Source organism: Protopterus annectens, chromosome 16.part0 (genome assembly GCF_019279795.1).
Source record: "Protopterus annectens isolate FY-2018-M chromosome 16.part0, PAN1.0, whole genome shotgun sequence".
NCBI lineage: Eukaryota > Metazoa > Chordata > Ceratodontiformes > Protopteridae > Protopterus > Protopterus annectens.
In genome coordinates, this window is record NC_056750.1 from 157198950 (window position 1) to 157210769 (window position 11820).

The following is an 11820-nucleotide window of genomic DNA, read 5'->3' on the forward strand; positions in this document are numbered from 1 at the left end:
CTAGAAATGTACAACTAAGTTGCTGAACTGAGATAGTTACCACACCAGGGCTAGTTGACAACAACAGAATAATGTTGTCTAGCCAAGTGGACCAAATTAAGTGTGTCAATAAGACACATGGGTGAAGTGGACAGCTATGTTTGGGCATATTTTGGGCATATTTTTTGTGTGACATTTGCCCTTTTCTTTCTTACTTTCTTTTTTTTTTTAAAGAGAGAGAGTAATGTTGGGGAAGGAGCTTAGGCATGTGCGGGATGGGTATATAGGGCAGTTGAGGAAGCAGGTGCAGACATATAGTAAATATAAGGCAGATAGGGGTGGTGATGGACACATGTTCGGGGACACTAGGATTGGAGAGAGGTAAGGGATATCCATGTCAAGTTTGAGAATAGTGGGAATCTAGACCTCACCCTCAGAACTGACATCACTGTCTGTTATCTCGGTTCACTGGGTTAGTACTCAACATGGCATACTTTTTGGGAAAATGATGAAGGACCTTCTTTACTTGGCCAATTCAGGCACTGAGGTCCCTCTCCATAATGTCCTCCAACAGCCCTGTCAACTCATCCTGTGTAACAAAATCACCAGCTCCATTTAGACTACTTCTGGAGGGTACCACTGCACCATTAGCCAGGGTAGAACTACCTAATGCAGGAGAAGCAGGTATGGAGAGGGTTGTGGTGACAGCACTGACAGGCTGTGGTCCTGATGTGCTGGGTATTGGTGCTACAATCTTTTGAGGAATGGTGGTCTGATCCATCTTGTTCAATCTACTTCCCATTGTTAAGGTTATTTTGTTTTTAAGCAACAATATATGACAAGAGAATAATTTTAAGACATGAAAAAAGTGAGATTGGGGGGGGGGGCTGAGACAAAAATAGAATAAGATCCATGGCATGGCACATTAATTTATTATTTTAATGCATAGACAATTATGATTATGAAGTATGTACACCTTTGCAACACCCAGATATGATGGGAGGGCATTACTGTGTTGTACGATTAATCAATCTCACTGCTAGCATATCAAATAGAAGTATTTATTCGACTATTGCCATATATGATGTATACTTTCCAAATTAATACTTGCATATACCCAAACTGAATTAATGGCAATGAGTATTGCAGTTAACATTTTAGAAACAAAAAAATCTTGTAATACAATCTATGTTCTGCTTGTGAGTACTGAACCCACAGAAAAATATACTCATTTACTCTTTGACTAATATAAGCACCAAGAGCTATGAGAAGGCATGCATGTGCTTACTATAAAAATTAAGGTATGCCTGCTCAAGATACTACTAATTGATGGAATGTCAATAGGTTTTAGGCTTACAGTCAGACCTAATGCATATGTAACCTGTGTCTCTCTCTGAGGCGCATTATCCTCACCTGAGGTACCTCCCTGTTCATTACAATCTCTACTGTAGCTGTATTATACAGAAAAAGAAAAGAAGAGACAGGAAAGTATAATTAATACCAGTACTGGCTGTCAAATCCATGCTATATCACAGACAGGTGATGGGTGAGTATACTTACACACCTGAGGTAATGAGGTCCTGCTTGTTCCTTTTCATGTCTTGGTAATGTTGACAATATTACTTCCTAGTATGTGGGATGACAGTTGCACTGGAGACAAACTTGGCCAAACTGTTTCAAGCCTCAGCTTTATAATGAGACCCACTATAGTCCCCTTGTAGCAGCCTATGGTTGTAGTGCTTCATAAAGAGTTCCACAAACATCCTGGACTCCACAACATCCTGTCTTTGTGTGCTAAATTTAGCATCACACTCTCCATCACCAGCCAAGTCAACAGAAGTTAGGTGCCCAATTCAGATCTTGCATGCAACAGCTTCTGCTCAAGTACACACAGTCTTGCCAATTGCATTTGTGCAATGAAAAGCAGAGAGATTCATTGCCAGACCTATTGCCAGGATTTTCATCAAACACCACTGAAGGTGTGAAACATGGCAGTGAGATGTGACATTTGTCATGCTCAACCTATTGACATTTGTTCCAGTGTTCAACACTGAAATGCTTAATGGCTTGGCTTGTAATCCTTGATGTTTGGAAGGATAAATAGGATGACCTGGGACATATTTTGTTAGCACTTGCACTAAAAATTTAATAATACCAGTTGAGAATCAAACTTATAGGATAAAGGATGCATGCATTTCAAGCTGCATTATTATTTCTCAGTGCTACAGGAAATCTCCCTTTTAAGCATGGTCATTAGAGATATACTGCTTTCAGTATCAATGAAGATATACTTCAGAGAGGCCTTTCTTTGTATGCATATGTGTGTGTGTGTGTGTGTGTGTGTGTGTGTGTGTGTGTGTGTGTGTGTGTGTGTCTGTTTGACACTTTAACAAGTCCTGGGACTGCATTTTCATATAAAAGGCAATATTTCTGTTTGTAAATATATTTCAGATGGATGAAGTTGCATGACTTGTGAAATACAGGTTGGGGTATGATACATACATAATTCACAATGCATACTGTTTTAAGCACATAGTTAGGATATGTGATAAGTCAGGATGATTTTAACAAAACTATTGTGCCCATCATAACTTTGCAAGTACATTTTAAATAAAATATCCTCATTGTCATATTACACAATTTCTTACACAAGCATCTGGGGTTTGTTTGTAAATCATTGATGATACACACTAGGTAGAAAAGTGTAGGAATGCAAACATTAGTGATACATTTATTGCAATCAACAGAGCTATGATAGGTATTTCTATTTTGTTTAATCTTCATAATCAAAATGTTGTGAGAATTTGCATTCTGCCACACTTCGTAAAACTGTCTGTTAGCTGGATTTGAATCATGGATCACTTATAGTCAGTGTCTAAAGTCACTGCATTTCTACCTTATGCCAGATAGACAAATCTGTGTGAGGTAGAATTTCTCCACTTAGTACTAACCAAAGTGCTGATAGCCATGCACTGCCACTAATCCTGTTTGTACTAATAACATAGAAGTTGTAATGAAAGCAAAATGTGAATATGACTAACACTTTCAGCATTCCCATGACACATCATAACTTGGATTACACCTCATGACTGGTTCTGCTAATGACAATTATTCATAAAGGGGACACACAAAAATTAATATCAGCTCATTCCTGACACATCCCACAAACAACACAATCTGACATACTTTGGAAGGGGACTGTCTTACTGTAATGAATGATACTTAGGCTTTGTATATATGTAATCTATCATATATTATGCATATGTCAACATTCAGCACCTTTATAAACATCTGTTAGCAGACTTTATAAACTGTGTATCACATAACACATATCAAATGTTGTTAGTAAGAATTATAGATAGTTTTGCTAGTATAAAACACTGGTAATAGCAAGTCACAAGCAGTATAAATGACATTTTCATCATGTGTCACACACACTTAAGGTGTGTAATTCATATTGTTAATCAAGTATCAATGCTTCTGTTTAACACCTCTATCTAAATTATTCATGTTATGGATCAGAACCTCAGAGTAACTCTGGTATTTCTCCAAATTCACTCTATTTACAGCTTGTGCCACAGAGATGGGTAGATAACAGGTCCACTTCATTCACTCAGTACAGTTTAGATTGCTTAAACCCAGCAACGATGCAAGGAGTGTTTGCACTACTAAATGTTAGTGAAATTAAATGTTTCAATTTTACTTTTAAGCATTGATCACAGATTATGCTGTGCTGAGTAGAGCAGAGGGCAATTGGAAAGACAATATATAAAAATAATAAATGAATAAATACATACATTTGAAATAAATTGGAAGAAGGTAATAGACAGAAAGGATATATCTAGCAATGATCAGAGCAAATAGGGCATTATGATGATACATTCACCCTTTTCACATCTGCTTGCCATATCAGAACTTTTATAACTTAGACATATTATCAGAACTATGGGTATTGTCAAATAATGGCAAAGGGGACAGACAGAAGCTGACATGACATCATTTTGGACACAGGAGGCAGACTGAATACCGACATCCTTTCCAATGAAATTATTGTATCTATCAGGATAAATACTTGGGAATCACTTGAGTTACTCCATCATATGTAATACAACTTTCAGCATGTTATATCAATGCTTTTCTGTTGTCAAAATGTAGAATTCTTAAAATTTCTGCTCATGCATCACAAATACTGGTACTACTACTGGGAAAAGTTTAGTTGCCAAAAACAACATCACATTCACATAACAAAGTGTGTGTCAATATTCATTAAAAGACTCCCCAAAGTAAAAATATCTGCAACTGGATTCAAAGCTTGCATCACCTGTGCTCTTTCTTTCAGCTCACTGCACTTACACTTCCTGCAAGAAAGAACATTAGGTGACAGGTAGAATTTCTCCACTCAGTACTATCCAGAGTGCTCTCCATTACGGTTTGGTGCCAGGCTTGTTTGTGCTACCGATGGCCATTGAAATTAAATTTTTCATTTTTTTCCCTTCAGCCAAGAACCATGTTTTCCATCTGCTGAGCAACATGCAAATGTAAAAGGCAAGAAAAATAAAAAATAAATAAATAAAATAAAGGACAAACATAACTTGTATTTCAATTCATCACCATTTATACCACTAGCATGAAGCATTCATCATTTTCATATCTGCTTCCAACATTACTAGCAGCATTTTATTTACACGTCATCACTATGAGATGTGCTGACAGTTGCTCAGAAATTTATTTCACTAAGAAGTAGTTCTAACTGTCATGATGAATAAGTCAGAAAATTTATACAGCATACTTGACAGAGATATTCTATTACAATACTTTACAACTTGTCATATGATACAACATCTGTAGCAACTCTTGTCATTATTAATGACAACAGATAACTCTATAACAACAATTCCTTTGTAACATTAATTGACATGGACAACAGGTAAATTATGTAACATTTATCACAGAGTTTAGCATAATCATTTCAGATGCAACACTTGTTGCCAAACATTATTATATATCCAGTTTGAAAAAAATGTCTGCAAGCTGGATGCCAACCCTGCATCACCTCTCCTCTTTGATTAAACACATTGCATTTACACCTTGTGCCACAGAAATATTTAGGGTAAAGTTCTTTGCTTAGTGCTGCCCAGAGTGCTGATCAAAGTTTACCTTGGCCAGTCTCAGTTGTGATACAGATGACATTCTAAATTAAATGTATCAGTTTTTACTTTAGAGAGTGAACTATTGTCCACTGCTAGGGACCACTCTTTGTCCAACCTGTGCCATGCCAAACTGTATGCAAAGGATGAACATAAAAATTATTAAAACAATAGGGACCATCCTGAAAAAATTAGTTAAATTGTAAGAATGAGATTTTTTTCTCTCATTTTTTGTATTATAACATGATCATATGCTCAGGAAGTATCCTTAAGCTTACAAGAAACAACATCTTCTCTGGAGGTGAACCCTAAAACCAGGGCACTAACAAACACACTTACATTTAATATCCCTGTTTGCCATAGACACAGGCATATACTAGGAATCAGAAAATGTACATTCCAGAGAGATGTGACATTGTAACAATTCATATTACAGGTCCACCAGAAACAAGTTCAGAAAGTTGCCATTTGTTTGTACATATATAGATGAATAGAAGATTGGCAACATTTAAGCTAATATTTCCTCACAAAATAATAAAGAAAGGCTTGTAACACCACAACTTTTATCTTGTGTTTATTTTCCAGGCATATTTTCCTTCTATATGCTTTACTAACAGATAAGAAATGTGTGCATTTCCTTTCATCTCTGTTTCAGTGAGTACTGTAGTTCATTACAATTGCAGAAAACTTTTAAGTCAGAGACAGGAAAGTATGCAATTATTAAAATAATATAAATGTTATTAATGTTTCTTTCATAACTCACTCAAAGAACTTCCAAACTTTTTCTTAAGTCTAGTCTCCCTGACACATCTATTTAGAACACAAGAGTCTATGAAGTACTGTTTGTTGTCACAGTCAGACTAATCATTCACACTTGCAGGCAATTAACATGTAACATTTATCAATGCTTGTCCTTGCAGTTGTAGGGCATGTGGATGGTATTGTCTAGGTCCTTACACCATGTTTACCTTCCCGACACTAAGAGCAGACATTGGTACTTTGGAATTCTGATGATATAACACCTTGTTTGCATCTTCACAGTGCTGAGAGGGCTGAATCTACACTATATAAAGATAATTGGATAGGTATGGCATTTGTAGTATTGGAGTCTATTTTTATACCAAGATCATAGTTTTGCTATTTATGCAGAAAAGATTTTTTCTACATTCTAAGCAGATTTCTTGCAACGGTAGGTTTTTGTTTATCTATATTTTATTCTCCATCACTGTTGGCATAGCCCATGCATGCATTTTATTTTTCTGCCTTCCAAAATTGTTTAAAGAATGATATATGACAGTATGGTGTTAATATTTGTTCTGGGAATTTCAACACTTATTGCATAAAAGTATACTATCAAAAATTAGCAACTTCAGGGGGTTTAACATATGCAGCCCAAAGAAGGTGTTAGGATTCTCAGACGTACCTGGCTGACCTCCACACCACTGGAGATACCAATGAAAATGTGTTCTCTATTTCTATTTGTACTTTTTGATTATTTCTTGATAATGCTTCCATGTATTATGCAGTTATAGAACTGTTGCCTTCATTATAGAATGATTAACAAAATATTCTTAATGTTAATATTTTTTAGGGGTGGCACTGTTTTAACTTGTGCGTACTCATAACTGAGAATTACCTTTTAAATTGCTGTGTGAATGATGGGTTGACATATTTTAGTCTATGAGAATCATTTGTATGTTCTAAAATGTATTTTGCCTTTTTTCTCTTTGATGGCATACAGAGTTATGGCACCCAAGCTATACACCATGCAGGCCAACATTCAGATATGCAGAGAATGAGGTGAACATCCAGGCCTTATGATGACATTCAGCTTTCCTGTTCAAGAGCAGCAGATATGTTCCTTAATTGGCAGATGCACCTGGAATTGCTGTTGGGGCTTGTCATTTGTAATGTGATGCTTATCACCTTTTTCCCTCTGCCTTCCTCCCTTCTAGGAACATCCAGCATATGGTCTGAATGACCACCTGCATATGGTAAGCACACCTTTTTCTTGGTTACTACTATCCATAAGTTAGATTTAGGTCTGAGTGGCAGTATTCATTGTACTGCTTTAGTATCTATTGTTGTTTAATATTCATTTTGTATAACAAAATTTGATCATTTTATTCCTTAATTCGATCTTTTTTTCTATCTTTCCATCCATTCATAACCCCTTTCTCATTTTTACACAAGAGGTCAGGGTGTTGCTTCAATAGTAACAATCATCTAGAGACAAGGATTATACCACCAGGTGGCTAGCCTTGCCTCAGTAGTTCTTCCACACCACACACTCATACCTATGGCAAATTTAGAGTGCCCAGTCACATACTGCATGTCTTTTGAATGTGGGAGGAAATCAGAGCACCCAGATTAAATACATACAAACACAGGGAGGACATGCAGACTGTGCACAGAAGGCACCCAAGCTGAGAATCAAACCAGGGAACCTCTTGCTGTGAGATGGCAATGCTATCTGCTGTGCCTCTGTATCATCCTTATTATACAAGATACTTCCTGTATTTATTGCATGTTTTAGGTGATCCTGACAGTGGAAGTGCAGAACTCATACCACTTGATGTCAGAGTATTGGTAACCTCTGATGATGGTGGTGAAACAGTAGCATAGTCTGGGGTGCAGCTGCTCATTCTGACACTGACCTCATGGCTCACATATCCCTTGCCCATATTTCTTCCACAGCCAGTATGCCTATGCATACCCATGACACTGATCCCTCAAGATATAGGACAAGGTAAGGGTGACACAGTTGACCAAGGTAGTGCGGCTACTCCAGTTTCAGAGCTTGGTGAGTCTGCCCATAGCCATTGTGAAGGTGAGGAGCCCCACACAGGAAGGTTGCTAGAGATGCTCAGAAGAGGCCTACTGTTCACCCACCTCTTGATGCTGTTGTGTCATTATATGCCTCCAGATGTATGTATAGGGCCATCATGGAGACACATGCACATTCTACCAGGGTCTCAGAAGGGGTAGTGCAAGTACTAAAGGTAATTCATTCTGATGTGCATGGTTGCCTCAACTTTTTGATGACTCCTTGGAATGATACACTGGAGCAGGCAGTGTCTTGTTGGAATGTCTGCTGGAGGAAGGTGGTATCCATGTGTCTATAGAGCTGCAACATCCTCTGGTGTTAACTGACAGCACCATGCCAGATCCCAGTCCTGTAGTAACACTACTTCCACTGCTTCATCAGAGATGGAAGTGTCTAAATCCAGATGTAGTAGTCCACAGAGTCATGGTCCTGGATGTTGTTGGGTAGAGAGCTTGTCCAACAGATAACACTCACATTTGGGTAGCACTCCAACTTCAAACTGGTGACTTGGGACTAGCAGTGCAACTCCTGCTAGAGGTATTTCATGTGGTCAGGGGTGATGATGCTGAACTAACTATTCTATTATGCATGACTCACATCTGTCTGAGATGTCAGGACATAGTGCTAACACAGTGCTTGATAGTGTTCTTGCAGACACACACACACACACACACACACACACACACACACACACACACACACACACACACACACACATTACCCAAGAATTGCCCATATCACCTGGCACACATTTGCAAGCTATCTAAACCTTATCGTTGAGAGCTATATCTCTCTTTTTACTGGCTCTGAGAACTGCTATACTTTAATAAATACCTGTGTGTCTTACTCACACACAATCTCTACTTCTGTGTCAGCCTCCTGTAACCCCCACCACTCCTTCCCATGCAAGTGATGATGATGATGATAATGGTGTCCTTCCCTTTGCACATTTCTTTGTGGCATAACATTGCATATATGTCCGATGCACATGTTGATTTTATTAATATGTATTACAGAAGAAATTCTGGGATTTGTTGGGGTTGTACTCAGTTTTGAATGATTGATTATCTCAGTTAGTATTGTATGTCATAAAATTAAAATCAGTGATAATTCAAATCTTGTATATTGCTATACTTGTACAAATTATATTATCATTGACCTATTCATCGGTTTATATAAAGTGAACAACTGAAAGGATTGATGCAGAAGTTTGGGTAAAATACATAGCTGTATATTGCAAATATCACTCATGCAGGCTATTACTGACACACAGGTTCTATTTAAGGACATTTCCATGTGACATTATGCATGTATGTAACTTAATTTTATCTTATTAAAACATGTTTATGTTTTACAGGTTCCACACATACCTTGACATTACATCAGCTATAACCTGTGACCTTGCAGGTTGTCTCTGACTGATACTATGGTGAAGTAAATGTTCTGGACATTACCTGGCATCAGTTTTAACATTTGTATATGCTTATGTTCCTAGGTTTATCCCTTAGGTGATAAGAGTGTGTACTTTCCTTTGTCTCTTACTCAGGGCAATGGCATATTGTGCATGCCCACATTTGCCAGTTCTATCTGCAGCTGGTGGGATTCGTTCAGACTCCTTGATTGTATGTGCTGGAACTGGGCCTGTCTGTGGTCCAGGATTCTGTGGTCCTGATACCCTTCTGTCCTCATTGAAGCTGTTTTCTCAGAATTATATTATACAGCATGACATAAACTATTAGTATTTTGGCACAAATGTCTGGTTCATACTGTAGGGGACCTCCTGATGTGTCTAGACACCAGAACCTTGATTTCAGCATGCCAAATACGCACTTTATGATATTTCTAGTTTGAGCATGGGCATCACTGTATCCTTGCTCAGTGGGCTTGTGTGGGTTACTCACTGGTGTCATGAGCCACGGTCCCAGGTCATAATCTACATCCACCACTAGATGCTGTTGTGTAAAGTCACCCCTAACAAACCTTGCATATAGCTGAGAGGTATGTCATATGCGTGAATCATGAAAACTGCCTGGGTTGCCAGCATGCACATTGTAGATTATTCCTTGGGCATTAGAGATGAGCTTATGGTTTATAGAGTGGAATCTCTTCCTAAAAATGTATGGCCTTCCCTGTTCACCAGGTGGGACTTTTATTTTTGTGAGTGTACAGTCTATAAACCCTAAACTTCTTAGACGTCTGTTATTGCATAAATGTCCTGCACGGTTCTTGCTCTCTCCTCTGGAGTGCATGGAAAACAAATATGCTCCCTTGCATGTTCTAACATAGCATTTATAAACTGATGCAAAATTCTAGAGGCTGAAGCCTATGGCACCCCTAATATATCCTCTGTGGGTCTCTGGAAAGTACCAGTAGCCAGTATACATAATGCTACATACACATACCTTAGTTTTCACTGGCATGGGTTCTCCATGATTTCCTCTTGGTCTGTTGTGGAGGGCAGCAGAGGTTACATAATTTCTGGAATTTTTCCCTATCTATCCTATATCTCTCTAAGATTTCTATCCCATGCAGTCCATGATCAGTTGAACAGGATCTAAACACTCTTCTTCTCCTTTACCGAAATCTGACAGAAACAGCTTGAATTTGAGCCTGTTGTTCATACACATGAAGGAGAGCAGCAGCAATACCTAACACATATATTTTTTCTAAGTGTAATCGTGGTTGTATTCTAATATGTTTTGGAGTTAAGGGCAATAGGCTGCAATAAGTGTATATGATTGCTTTATAGCTTCTTAAATAGTTCCGCCATCTTGGATTAGTTAATTAATGTGTAATTCAGCTGGTTATGCTTTAATTAGCATATTCTGTCATTTCCCTTTGTTTTAAGGCTCTATGCAAAGTGCAGAGTCATTTAATGAATGCCAAATAGTGTGCTGCCATGTGCAAGGCATGGTGTGCTGTGCACACAATAGCTACACAAAGTATAGGTGTTCCTGTATCCAGCCCATTATGTTTACTATGACTTATAAAATCCAATGTAAGTCCTGTATCCTAAAAATAATACCAGTATACCAATCATTTATGTATAAGAGTTTGCTATTTACACATCCTTAGTAATCCCAATAGTTCCAGATATATGAACATTTGTTTGAAATCTGAGGACATAATTTGATTGCATCAGAAAGCTTAGGCTGTTCCCATTGGAAGAGCGTGCTTCCAGGGCTAAATTGAAGGGAAATGAGTTAAGAACTTCATAAATATAAATATGGAGAGTGTCATTTATGGGTATTTTAAAGGATACTTTAAAAATGAAATAGGTCAGAGGGATAAAATATATATGGCCATTACTTTTTGGACATGGCAAGTAAGAACAAAGTAAGTGTTATTTAATAAAAAATGAGGTATGACAGATATTAAAGAACATATAAAGAAGTGTCAAAAAGGATGGGAAATGAAATATTTAATGTGATTAACAAGATGAGAAAAGTATATATTTATAATGAGTAGAATATTAAGTTATTATAAAGTTTTTATTGTGTGGTAATGTATAGGGGTGCACAAATGTTGTTAAAATGAAATGTTTAAGTGTTTTTTTAATTAAGCACCCCTACTCTGTTTTCTATAAATGCACTGGAATCCTTTATATCCACTAAGGTACCATTAAATCAGGCAGATGTACCTCAGTTTAACAACTCATTTGAAGGATGAGTCAGTCATAACTGGTTATGGGGAAAGGTATCTGCAACAATGTTAAAGTTATCTTAAACAAAATACACCACTGTGTATCATTATTTAAGTAACAAACAGCATATATCAAACAAAGACATAAAAGTGCAAAACATTACAAATCTAATCAATTTAAAACATGGTAAATGACTAGTGAGACTTCTAATATAGACGAATGGC